Source organism: Nannospalax galili, unplaced genomic scaffold, assembly GCF_000622305.1.
Source record: "Nannospalax galili isolate Female #2095 unplaced genomic scaffold, S.galili_v1.0 scaffold160, whole genome shotgun sequence".
Classification (NCBI taxonomy): Eukaryota; Metazoa; Chordata; class Mammalia; order Rodentia; family Spalacidae; genus Nannospalax; species Nannospalax galili.
In genome coordinates this window covers 3,110,936-3,123,253 of record NW_008346900.1, presented here as the reverse complement: position 1 = coordinate 3,123,253, position 12,318 = coordinate 3,110,936, and the positions used below count along the sequence as shown (strand labels likewise).

General features: G+C 45.7%; 2 protein-coding genes across 4 annotated transcripts in view; both read right to left on the bottom strand.

Annotated features, from left to right (window-relative positions):
* The window catches only part of Dnajc5 (DnaJ heat shock protein family (Hsp40) member C5), a 36,189-nt gene extending 27,304 nt beyond the window's left edge, over positions 1-8,885 (bottom strand). Inside the window, exon 1 of one of the 3 annotated variants that reach the window (XR_607617.3) lies at positions 8,666-8,885. The gene's annotated coding sequence lies outside the window, so the exon portion shown is untranslated. Of the gene's footprint in view, positions 1-8,560 lie in introns of all 3 variants that reach the window. The other 2 variants (XM_008843305.2, XM_008843304.3) reach the window with 2 other exon arrangements.
* A 3,065-nt stretch (positions 8,886-11,950) lies between these two features.
* The window catches only part of Tpd52l2 (TPD52 like 2), a gene marked incomplete in the record, with an annotated part of 25,423 nt that continues 25,055 nt past the window's right edge, over positions 11,951-12,318 (bottom strand). Inside the window, 1 exon segment of the mRNA XM_008843297.3 lies at positions 11,951-12,314.

Sequence of the window (12,318 nt, the reverse complement as noted above, 5' to 3'; positions counted from 1 at the left end):
GACAAAGTTCAATTACCAATACCCACATGGCAGCTAACAACTGTCTGTAACTCCAGTCCCAGGGGATCTGACAGCCTCTTCTGACCTCCGCAGGCACTGCACGACATGGGTGCACTTACCTACATGCAGGCAATACACACATACACAAAATAAAAATTAAAAAAAAAATTTAAAAGAAAAAAATAGACTGCGGAGATGGCTCAGTGAGTAAAGTGCAAGCATGAGGACCAAGATTTGGATCCCCAACACCAATGTAAATGCTTGGTGGGCATGGCAGCCTACCAGTAATCCTAACATGTAGGAAGTGGAAATAGGATCCTCAGAGCAAACTAGCTAGATTATCCAAATTGATGAGCTCTGGGTTGAGGTGAGAGACCCTGTTTCAACATTAAGGAGGAGAGTGATCTAAGAAGATGCCTGATGTCAACCTTGGGCCTATGAGCTCAAGTGTTCACACACACACACACACACACACACACACACACACACACACACACACACACACACAACTAGCCAGGTGTGGTGGCGCATGCCTTTAATCCCTGCACTGGAGAGGCAGAGCCAGGCAGATCTCTTTGAGTTCCAAGCCAGCTAGGGCTACACAGCAAGATCCTGTCTCAAAAAAAAAACAAACAACAAAAGAAGGCCTAGGTAGATGGCTCACGGTTAAGAGCTCTAGCTGTTCTTGCAGAGGATCAGGGTTCCCAACACCCACATGGCAGCTAACAACAGTCTGTAACTCCAGTTTCAAGGGAATTCCACACCCTCCTCTGACCTCCAAGGGCACTGCTTGACATGGTGCACTTATATCCATGCAGACAATAGATTCATACACATAAAATATAAGTAATACTAAAAGAATAAAATACAAAAAGAATAAAAAAATAAAAAAATAAAGGACTGGGGAGATAGCTTACTGTGGCAAAGCACTTGGGGCTAAAGGGAGACCCTGTCTCAAAAAGACCAAAATAAATAAACAAACAAATAAATAATGGAACACTAGTGTATGCACCAGTAATCCCAGCATTCTTATGGGAAGATGGGAAGCAGAGACGGAAAAATCCAAAGCAGCATAAGGATCAGCTACTCCGGGGTATGTACCACTGAACAAGATAGACATCTAGACTCTGTCACAAAGTGAAAGGTTGCCTGTCCTCTGATCCCCACATGTGTGCATCACACCCACACCCACACCCCACACCCACCCACACCCACTTTTTTTTTAATTGAAAATACAAATATAACAGGGTGTGGTGGCACACACCTTTAACCCCAGCACTGGGGAGGCAGAGGCAGGCGGTTTTCTGTGAGTTCAAGGTCAGTCCTTCTAGTGAGTTCAGGCCAACTGGGGCTGTGGAGGAGACCCTGCCTCAAAAAAACAAAAAACAACAACAACAACAAAAAAAAAACCCCAAAAAACAAAAAAAAACCCCAAAAACAAAACAAACAAATGAGGATGCTGTGAGCCTATCAGTAACAATTAGGATTACTCAACTAGGTTGGATGATGCAAGAAAACACTGCACCAACGGAAACGGATTTTTTTTTTTTTTTTTTTTTTTTGGTCTTTTTGAGACAGGGTCTCCCTGTAGCCCCAGCTGTCCTGGAACTCACTATGTAGACAGGCTGGTCTTGAACTCACAGAGATCCATCTGCCTCAGCCTCCCGAGTGCTGGGATCAAAGGTGTGCACCACCACACCCAGCTCCATGCAGATTTTTTAAGAGATAATTTGTAAGTTCTATGCACTACTTCTGTTTATTCTGCAATACTATACCTTTACACTGGAGAATATAATGTAACACAGTTTCCTTATCTGTAAAATTCAAGAGGCTTTCTTAAGGATTATGAAGAATGCATATGAGTTTGCCAGAGTATCCAAACCACAGCATCACCAGACTGCTACTTCAGGGCACCAGTCAATGAATTAAGAAAACACTGTTCGAAAGAGTTGGCAAGTTAAGAAACACTTCATGAGATAATCATTCTCTGATGGAAAACTTTTAACTTTCATTTCAAGGTCCCTCTAGAGCTGAGTACAGTAGCACATGCCTGTAATCCTAGAACCCCATAAAATGGGGCAAAAGAATAGTGAGTTCAAGGCCAGCCTAGGAGAGTAAAGATTAAAATGGATTATTAGATTGTGTAATGATTTTTTCTGTCGAGCCTTGAGATTAAAAGTGTAAGATAATGGCTAGAAAAATGACTTAGTAGTTAAGAACACTGGCTGCTCTTACCAAGGACCCAGATTCAGTTCCCAGCACCCACATGGTGGCTAACAACTGTAACTCCAATTCCAGGGGATCTGACACCCTCTTCTGGCCTCTGCAGCACTGCACATAGGACACACTTATATGCAGGCAAAACACTCATACACAAAAGCTAAAAAAAAAAAAAAATTAAAGGGCTAGAGAGATGGTCTGGGACCTGGGTTCTGTCCCTAGCACCCACATGGTGGTCAACAACCTTTTGTAACTCCACTTCCAGGTGATTATGTGGTATACTTACATATAAGCAGGCATAACACTTATACACATACAATACAAATAAATTTAAAAAAATTTTTTTTGTTGTTTTTGGCTTTTTGAGACAGGGTCTCCCTGTAGCCCCAGCAGGTTTGGCTGGCCTGGAACTCCCTATGTAGTCCAGGATGGCCTGGATATTACAGAGATCCAGGGCCTGCCTCTGTCTCCAGAGTGCTGGGATTAAAGGCATGTGCCATCAAGTCTGACCATCTTTCCTTTTTTTTTTTTTTTTTGGTCTTTTTGAAACAGGGTCTCTCTATAGCCCCAGCTGGCCTGGAACTTAAGAGATCTACCTGCCTCTGCCTCCTAAATGCTGGGGCTACAGGTGTGTGTATGCTACCATGCCCAGCTTCCTCACCATCTTTCTTAAATGTGTAAGAATCAGCTGGGTGTGGTGGCATACACCTTTAATCCCAGCACTACGAGGCAGAGGCTGACGAATTTCTGTGAGACCAGGGCCAGCTACAGAGAGACCCTGTCTCCAAAAAAAAAAAAAGCAACAACAACAGAAACAAAAAACCACTACCACCAAGAAACAAAATAAAAATGTGTAAAATGAACACAGCCCAGTAAAAGCCCTTATCTGGAATACAGCTTTTCAGTTAACCTAACAGGCAAGTGTTGATTGCGATTTTCTTTTTTTTTTTTTCAATCTTTTTGAGACAGGGTTTCCCTGTAGCCCCAGTTGACCTGGAACTCACTATGTAGGCCGAGCTGGCCTGGAATTCACAGAGATCTGCCTGCCTCTGCCTCCCAAGCGCTGGGATTCGCATGCCACCATACTCAGCACTCTTCTGTATTTTAATGTCTATTTACAACTAGAAACTTCTTATTTTAAAGGAATCTCTAAAGAGAAATCTAGAAAATGTATTGTAACTGAAAAATAAACCAGGGGCTGGAGACATGGCTCAGCAGTTAAGAACACTGGTTATTGCAGAAGACCCAGGTTTGAATCCCAGCACCCACGTGGCAGCTAACAACGTCCGAAACTCTAGTCCCAGGGGGATCCAACAGTCTCTTCTGACCTCGGAGGGCATTGCAGGACACAGGTGCACTTAGCTACATGCAGGCAATACACACATACACATAAAAAAATTAAATAAAATTTAAAAAAAAGAAAAAATTAACCAACCCTGATTTTAATACCAAAACCTATAGCAGTTGTTAAGTGAGCACCACAGTATAGTGTCAAAAATCCCATCAGAATAAGGGGAAGACCCAGAAATGCTAGAAGGAAATAAAATTTGGTAATATATGTAAATATTGTAATATTTACACTCAGACACAGAATTTCTCTTACAGAAAGGTTTTACAATAAAATACAGTATTAAATACAGAGAAACTCAGTAGGCTCCCCTAGGAAATACAAGGCAGGCAGTGGCACACTCAGAACTTGTTCCTCCTGCCCCTCTCCCCTCCATTTGCCTGTCTAAAAAAAAAAAAAGTTTATTTATTTATTTATATTTTTTAAAATGTGTATTCATGTATTGCCTGCATGTAGGTAAGTGCACCCGTGTTGTGCAATGCCTAAGGATGTCAGAAGAGGCTGTCAGATCCCCTGGGACTGGAGTTAAAGGCAGTTGTTAGCTACCATGTGGGTGCTGGGATTCGAACCTGGATCTTCTGCAAGAACAACCAGTGTTAACTGCTGAACCATCTCTCCAGCCCCTATTTATTTATATTTTATGTGCGTGTTTTGTCTCCATATATTCAAGGGCACCCATGCATGCAATGCCCATGGAGGCCAGAAAAGGGTGTCAGATCCCCTGGAACTGGAGTTAAGAAAGGTTGTTAGTAGTCATGTGGGGGATAGGAACTGAACCCAAATCCTCTGCAGAAGCAGCAACTGCTCTTAACTGCTGAGCTATCTGTCTAGCCCCCTGCCCTACAAAAAAGGACCGTCAGAGAAGGATCCTGCAGTCTTGGACCTCTAAGCCCTTCAATTCAGCCCCTACCCCTCAAGGTAACTCAGCTATACCATGATATATCTGATTTTCCTTTCACTGGAACATATTCTACTCTATCAGGTGAAGAGAGCAGCCATCTGAAGCAGATCTCTCAAAGGTGGCCACACTTCTTTCCCAGAGACAGACTGACACTGGGACACAGCTGATACCCACCTCCCCTGAATATCTGCATTCCAATCTTTGGACTCACCAGGATTGTAACCTATAGCTGTAGCCAATAGGCAAGCATTCCTTACAACACATAAAAGGACTCTACACATTTCACCTTGTAAAACATCATTTTTGTTGATGATGCAAGGTTCATGTTTAGCAATTAAACTGACCATAAAATTACTAACAATCCATGACAGTAAGGTTCACTCACACAGACTGAAGGAGCATTCATTATGTATCACAAAATGTTAAGTATTAGTTGGGTTTACTATGTCCAGAACGAATAACAAAGTTCTCTGCCACAAACTAAGTTTCACTTAGTAAAATCACTAATAAAAAATGGAGAAAAAACTGATCATAAAAGAATTTGTGGCTGACTGGGCGTGGTGGCACACTCCTTTGGTCCCAGCACTTGGGAGGCAGAGGCAGGTGGACCTTTGTGTGTTGAAGGCCAGCCTGGTCTACATAGTGAGTTCAGGTCAGCTGGGACTACAGTGAGACCCTGTCTCAAAAAGACAAAAAAGAATCTGTGGCTTGACCCAAACCTGGTCTGTCTCAGTATTTCTTTCTTTGAAGAACAACATGACGTACGCTTCATGCCAGTAATTTTGGTATGGGAAAAAAAAAAAAAAATGAATGGTTTGCAAAACCTAAAACATAATTTTTATTTGTAAAAGCCTATATTGGGAGCTAGAGATGGCTCAGTGGGTAACAGGACTTGCTCTGTAAACATGAGGAACTGAGTCTGAATCCACAGCACCCACTTAAAAAGCCTGACATGGGGCCGGGCGTAGTGGCGCACACCTTTAATCCCAGCACTTGGGAGGCAGAGGCAGGCAGATCTTTGTGGGTTCGAGGCCAGCCTGGTCTACATAGCGAGTTCCAGGTCAGCTGGGGCTACAAGGAGACCCTGTCTCAAAAAGACAAAAACAAAACAAAACCAAAAAAGCTTGGCATGGTTTCCAGCACATGTAGGCCCAGCACTGGGGTGGGGGTGGGGTAGATCCTGAAAGTTCACTAGGGATCTATTGACAGCCTGAGAGAGCTTCTGGTTCACTGAGAGGCCCAGTCTCAAGGCAGTAACTAAGAGCAATAGAAGAGGAAGACACCGATGTCCTGCTCTGGCCTCTGTAAGCACACCCACACTCTCACCACACCCACACACCTATGCATCACACACAAATTAAAAAACAAACATGCCCCCCATACCTATTAAATATATGTGTTGTGAATAAAGCAGAACAAACTTTTTCATTAATAAATGCACTCAAAGTTAATGCAAAGTGTCAGGAAGAACAAAATCCACACTAAAGGGTTGTTGGGTAATCTAATCCTTAAACCTTATGGTTCAGTTGCCAGTGACTGTTAACAGACTAGCTACTAATCCTCATCAGGGATGCCACCATCTGAGGCAGCCCAGCACAGCAGCCCAGGATCTGAGATTAAGGATGTCTTAGGGGTAGTTATTTTCACAAAATAAGGCTATCACCATTTTTATCATCTCTTACCATTTCTATTTAGGAAGCTATCAGTGAAACACCCTTCCATTTATCCCTCCTGTGCTTCTCAACAGGCAGGTGAGATGGAAACCATTTCTCTCATTTTAAAGAGTGGAGAGGCTCAAGACTGGAATCCTGATGGTGTGAGCTCTAGTTTTGTCCTGTTTCAGGAAGGAGGGTCTAGCAGATTCTGCTGATGTACAGAAGAGGGAAGGGCTATGACAGGGCAGGAAGTTCGCTTGACATAACACATCACTCTATAGCACAAAATAAAGAGCCTCATTTTAGGAGTGCTACTTTTACTTTTTCTTTGAGGTGTACAGACCAAACCCATGGCCTGGCACATCCTAGGCAACCACTTACCACTGATCTGCACCATCAGCCCTGAATACTACACCTACCTAACATACCATACCTAGAAACTCCCACCACAGAAACACTAGGAGTTCTGTGTTTAGGATTAGTGCCCATACTTCATTTCCACACAAACAACTTCTACACTATTCCCTGAAATTTCAGGAGTTTGTTTCCTACTGGAGAAAAACTGATTTCATTTGCTGATACAGCTTGCCCACAGCATTAGACTCCAAGTCCCATACCTCATGCTCACCTCACTTTCTGCTTTCAGAAGCAAAGAAGCAAGCAAGCCTCTACCTTAGACAAAGCTTCACCTTATCATGAAGCCCCCAGATTCCCTGCATTTTTATTCATTCAATAAGCACCTGCTGAGCATCTACTATACTCCAGACATCTGGACTCTAAAGATACAATACTGTCAGGTTGTTATGGGATTCTGAAAGCTGTAGGTGTGGTTAATGAACAGAAGAATCTGGCTAGAAGGTTTGAGTTCAATTCAAGTTCCAGGTCTGATTATTGAGTTAGAAATTGGGCAAGGCAACTGTGCCCAGAGCATCCACACTGGCTAAGCAAAGGGTTCCTGAAGTAGGTCAGAACTGTCCAGTGTCCATTCTGAACTACACTAACAGACTCAGTCTCAAGAATACAAGAAAAATCCGGATATTTCTCTAAGTTTAGGTGGGCAGGAGGTAAAAGTCTTAAGAGTAACTTTGGAAATAATCACAGAAAAAGTTGCAAAGAGATTTACAGGGAAGTCCCAAGCACCCTTCTGATACCCTCTCAACCTACTACCCTTTCTTCAATGGGCAGGAGGAAGTTGGTAGCTCTATCCTTGAGGACACATGGTTCACCATACACCTCCCAGGAACCCTGTGCCTTCTAAGTTCTCAAGGCCCACTAGCTGACTTCCTGGTAACAAGACTACAGCACAGTTGCTGCTTAAGTTCATTTCTATTCATTCAATAAATATTTACTGGGCAGATGCTATGTGCCAGCGACTTCTCTTTAAACAGAAAAATGTTAAATATGTTAAATACAAGATCCAAATGCTGAGAAAATTAAGCAGGGAGGGAGACAAACTGGGGTAGAGAGCTGAAACTACAAGCATCAGGGTCAAGGAAAGGGTCACAGAACAGGAAGTGGATGAGGCAGGGAGTTCAGGGACCCTGAAAAGAACTAACAGGGACTCCTTTCCACATAGGATCTGCATTGAAAGCCCACACTGGTTCCACACCTGGTGTCCACACAGTCAGGGCCAGACTGAACCCTATAACTCTGACACAGGTAACAGGATGGGAATACACTAGGTCAGAAACAGCCCAGAAGCCCTGGCTTCTATTGTCATCTCCCATTTAACAGATCATTCTTACCTTAAAGGAAGCAAATAAATGAATAAAATTACCTTACAACTGATTGGTTTTGCCTTCAGGCAGCCATGGCAATAGATGGAGCAATATAACTCTTTTTGTCATTAAGTCGTGTTTTAAGCAGACAAATGACTAACAATTCAGACAGCGCCTATTAGGTATGACCACCTGCATGTCCAACAGACGGCGAATCACACTGAAAACAAAATAACTTTTGCCTTCTTTTCCTGAAGACGCACTGAATAAATTCTGAGAACTCTCCCAGGTACATGGAAAACAAGCCTTTAATCCAACCAACATAACACAAGTTGGAGCCTGAACGGGTAAGTCCCTAATACGCTAAGAGCACGACACAAAGCACAGCTTAAAATGTCGTGATAAGGCAGATAAAACAGGTTTTAGCTTTTTGCAGGCCAAATGCCGTTGGGAATTTACAACGAAAAGCCAATCTCAGGGCCCGGGGCCGTGAGTACGGCTCCGGGACTCCATCCCCCTCCGCCCTGCACCCGAGCTTCTGCTGCCGGGTGCCGCGGGGGCGGCCGTCGTACGGACCTGGTCTGGACACGGCCAGCCCGGAAAACCTCGGCGGCGCCGCCCCGCCACGCAAGGTCGAGTGGGGCCTCGCAGCGCAGGGCCCGGCCGCCCCCGCCGAGGGTCGCCGCCATTTCCGGCCGCGGGCCGCCCTCAGCCTCACCCCGGGTCCGCGCGCCTCTGGCCCGCTCCTCGGCTTTGGCCGGCTCCGGCAGCCTTCAGCCCCGCTAGACGCGAAGGAGTTCCGGCCGTCCTGCAGGGACCTCACCTGTCCGCCCGCCCGCCTGCCGGTTCCGCGGCTCCGCTCCCCGTTCCGCGGCGCTGCTAAGCAGCCGTCCCACCTGCTCCGCAGCCTGAGGACCCGGGGCGGCGACGGCAGCAGCAGAGGGCGGCGGGAGCAGCACCGGCGGCAGCGAGGACGCGCACGTTCACGCACACACCCGCACTGGCGCGCGCGCCCCCGAAAGGACGTGAGGTCCAGCGGGTCAGAGCTGTCCGCGCAGGCGCGGAACGCCACTCCGAGGCACCGCCCACATGGAGGCGGGGTCAAGCGTGACGCCCGAGAGCGGAGGCTCCCGCAGAACGCTGCTCAGGCCGAGTTGGTGCTCCGACTGACAGCCAATGGGAAGGGTGTTGGTGTGGTGGGCGGTGCCAGAAGCTGCGAAGCCCGAGGCTCCCCACTATCAAACAGGGGCGGGGCCCAGGAGTGAGGGATGGTCCAGCCCTTCGGAACCTCGGGTGACTCCACCAGAGCCGATAGCGTGGAGTGAGTGCGGCCTTGTCCTGCAGCTGGGTTTGCTCAGTATCTCATTTAACCTTAAAAAAAAAAAAAAGTACTAATTTTAACCAAGGAAATGGAGACAGAGATGTCGGGGAGACCTCTCCATCCCAAGGCACTGCCGAGGGACTGACATTTTGGTTCATCTTTGGTATCCTCTGAAAAGGGACTTTTTTCCTGCCTGCCTCCCCAGTCACTGAAAAACCAGCCGCCATTACCCAGCCACCCTATAGGAAACACCTGCAATGGTATGCAGAGGCAGATAAGGTCCCGCTCTATCCGGTAAAATCTTTGTCCACCCTATCCCCTGGCTGAGGAGGGAGAAATCTGGTCACCTTTGCCTATCGCTCCTTGTAACAATGGCACCATTTCAAGTGCTACAGTGTTTCTTAGGTAAGTATCACATTTGGTTCCAGACCTGTAAGAGCGAACTTTGCTGCCAGTGCTGCTTCAGAAGCCTCACTTTCAAATGCCTGTTGATGATTTTCAGAAATCATCTTTTTTAAAAAACAGAGCAGAGCCGGGTGTGATGGCTCACGCCTTTAATTCCAGCACTTGGGAGGCAAAGGCAGGCAAGGCTAGCCTGGTCTACATAGTGAGTTCCAGGCCACTTGGGGATAGAGGGAGACCCCGTCTCAAAAAGACAACATTACAAATGTTCACAAGTGAGCCAACTTAAAAGTATAGGACAAGTGAGGCTGGAGAAATGATTTATTGGTTAAGACCATTGGCTGCTCTTGCAGAGGACCTGGGTTTGGTTCCCAGCACCCACACAGCAGCTGACAACTGTCAGTAACTCAAATTCCACAGGCTCTGACACCCTCTCCTGACTTCTCTGGACACTGCACACACAGGATGCACTTACATGCAGGCAAAACACATAAAGTGTTTTTTAAAAAAGTGTAAGACAGGAAGATGTCTGACAAATGTTGGCAGTATTTTAAGAGTTTAAGGGGTTCTCATGATTACCTCTGATATATCAGGCCCTGTGCTAAATAGTTTATCTTTTATCTGAATAAGGCAGATACCACAATCCTCATTTTGAGGATTCAGGTGTGATTGCTCTTCCCCAGTACAGGTCTCTCCAAATGTGCCCTGGTTTCACTCACTCTACACGCTCCTGTCCTCAATGCTCTTAAAAGAACTTCATCATGCATCATCTCATTAGAAGTTACTTAGAGGAAAGCCTCATCTTCACCAGGTATAACTGCAAAATTTTGAGGGCTGGGTCTGTATGGACTCAATCATGTACACTACAAAGCCTGACAAGGCAGTCTTTTACCCACAGATCACTTAAGGTATCTGCTTATTGAAGGAGTATAACAAATTGGGGTAAATACCATTCATGAAGAAATGGTGCTTTCCGTCTTTGGTGCCATCATCTCACTGCCATGATGGGGTGTATTATGTGACCCAAGGCTACTTAAAGTTCCCACTGCCTCTGACCCATAGTACAGATCTGATGCTCCCACTAAAGGGGTTTCAAAAATGGGGCCCCCAAGGTGCCAGGAAGGGGTGAATGGACAGCTTAGTGGCACCAAGGGCAGCTCAGATGGAAGCTCTCCCCCAAGGGTTTTACTGTGAACAGAGCAGAACATGATATTAGGAAAGAAAAGCAGGGTGTGTAACACTACATACCATCTTTCAAGTCAGAAAGGGAAGAGAATGAGACTATAAACTTGCATTTCTGTGCTTTTATAACAAACACTAGGAAACACAAGTAATGAATTACCACAGACATTGGGAGGGGAACAGGAGCCTGCTTCTAGACACTCCTTTGTATCTCATCTTTTCCTTTAAATGCTAAATAAGTTACCCAGGGGACCCCAACAAGCTACATGCACATTCACTCATCCAACACCCTTCTGAGAAGTGAGCTTTCCCATGACAGCCAGTGAGACCTGAAGTTCTAACCTACAAGTTGCCACCCTTGCTGTCTGGACTTGACCCATGAGGGCCACTCCCTATCCCACCCATACTACTCAGTCCTTCTGACCTGGCCAACAAGTCCATCTTATCTTGTTCACTCAGCATTTAGGGGCTTCAATTACTCACTACTTCACATTGCCCCTCATCTGTAGAATGAGGTTTTTTTTTAAATATTTTATTATTTTTATGTGTATGCGTGTTTTGCCTGCATGTAAGTAAGTACACCCATGTTGTGCAAAGCCCGCAGAGGAGAGAAGAGGCTGTTGGATCCCCTGGAACTGGAGTTACAGTTGTTAGCTGCCATGTGGGGTGCTGGGATTCGAACCTGGGTCTTCTGTAAGAACAGCCAGTGTTCTTAACCGCTGAGCCATCTCTCCAGCCCTGAGATATTTTTTAAGGGCTGTTGTAAGCAGGAAGTGACAGTCCTCTCTCAGTGACCCTTAAGCAACTGGCCTTTTCAATGCCCACCTCTACCAGGTTTAGCTCCTTGGTATGACCCAGCTTCACAGCAAAAGCCAGCACAAGGCCTTCTAAAAGACCTTGGCTCTACACTCTACCAGCTCAACTATAACTGAGCTAGATGCTCACAGGGACAGGAAGATCCCCTCAGTGGGAGCAATCTTGACACTAGACTGCAAGCCCCTAAACTGCAGTTTTAGTAGGATCCTTCTCAAGAGACTCAGCTTCTGCAGTTCCTCCATTTATATGCACAGCATCAAAGAACTGTGTGATTTTCTCCTACCTGCCTCCCCCAAAGGTATGGTTTATGGTAGCAAGGACTGGTGTGCATTTACTCCCCACTCCTTTGTCATTGTCCTGAAGACACATCAAACAAACAGACATGAATTTTCCTCCAAAGGAATGCTTTATTGACAAGATGTCTTATTATTTATTGTAGGAAGATATACAGTGACCTGTACTCCTGTAACCTGCCTCCTCACACACTAATGGTCTTTAACCCTGAAAAAAGGAAACCAAGGTGTGCTCTTTTTTAGCTCCTACTTCCTCACTGTTCCTCATTTTATGTGTAGTACAGTCCTCCAAGGGTGTCCAAAGTAACCAGGGACAGCTGGTGATCACCAAGACACATCACATTCTACCAAATCAGACACTAAGCTGAACAGCCCCCTCCCTCCAAGGGAGTGCAGAGATGTGCACACAGCAGACGAGGTCTCTGCTCTGCTAAGAGCCACTAAGGCACAGTGCTTCCCTGG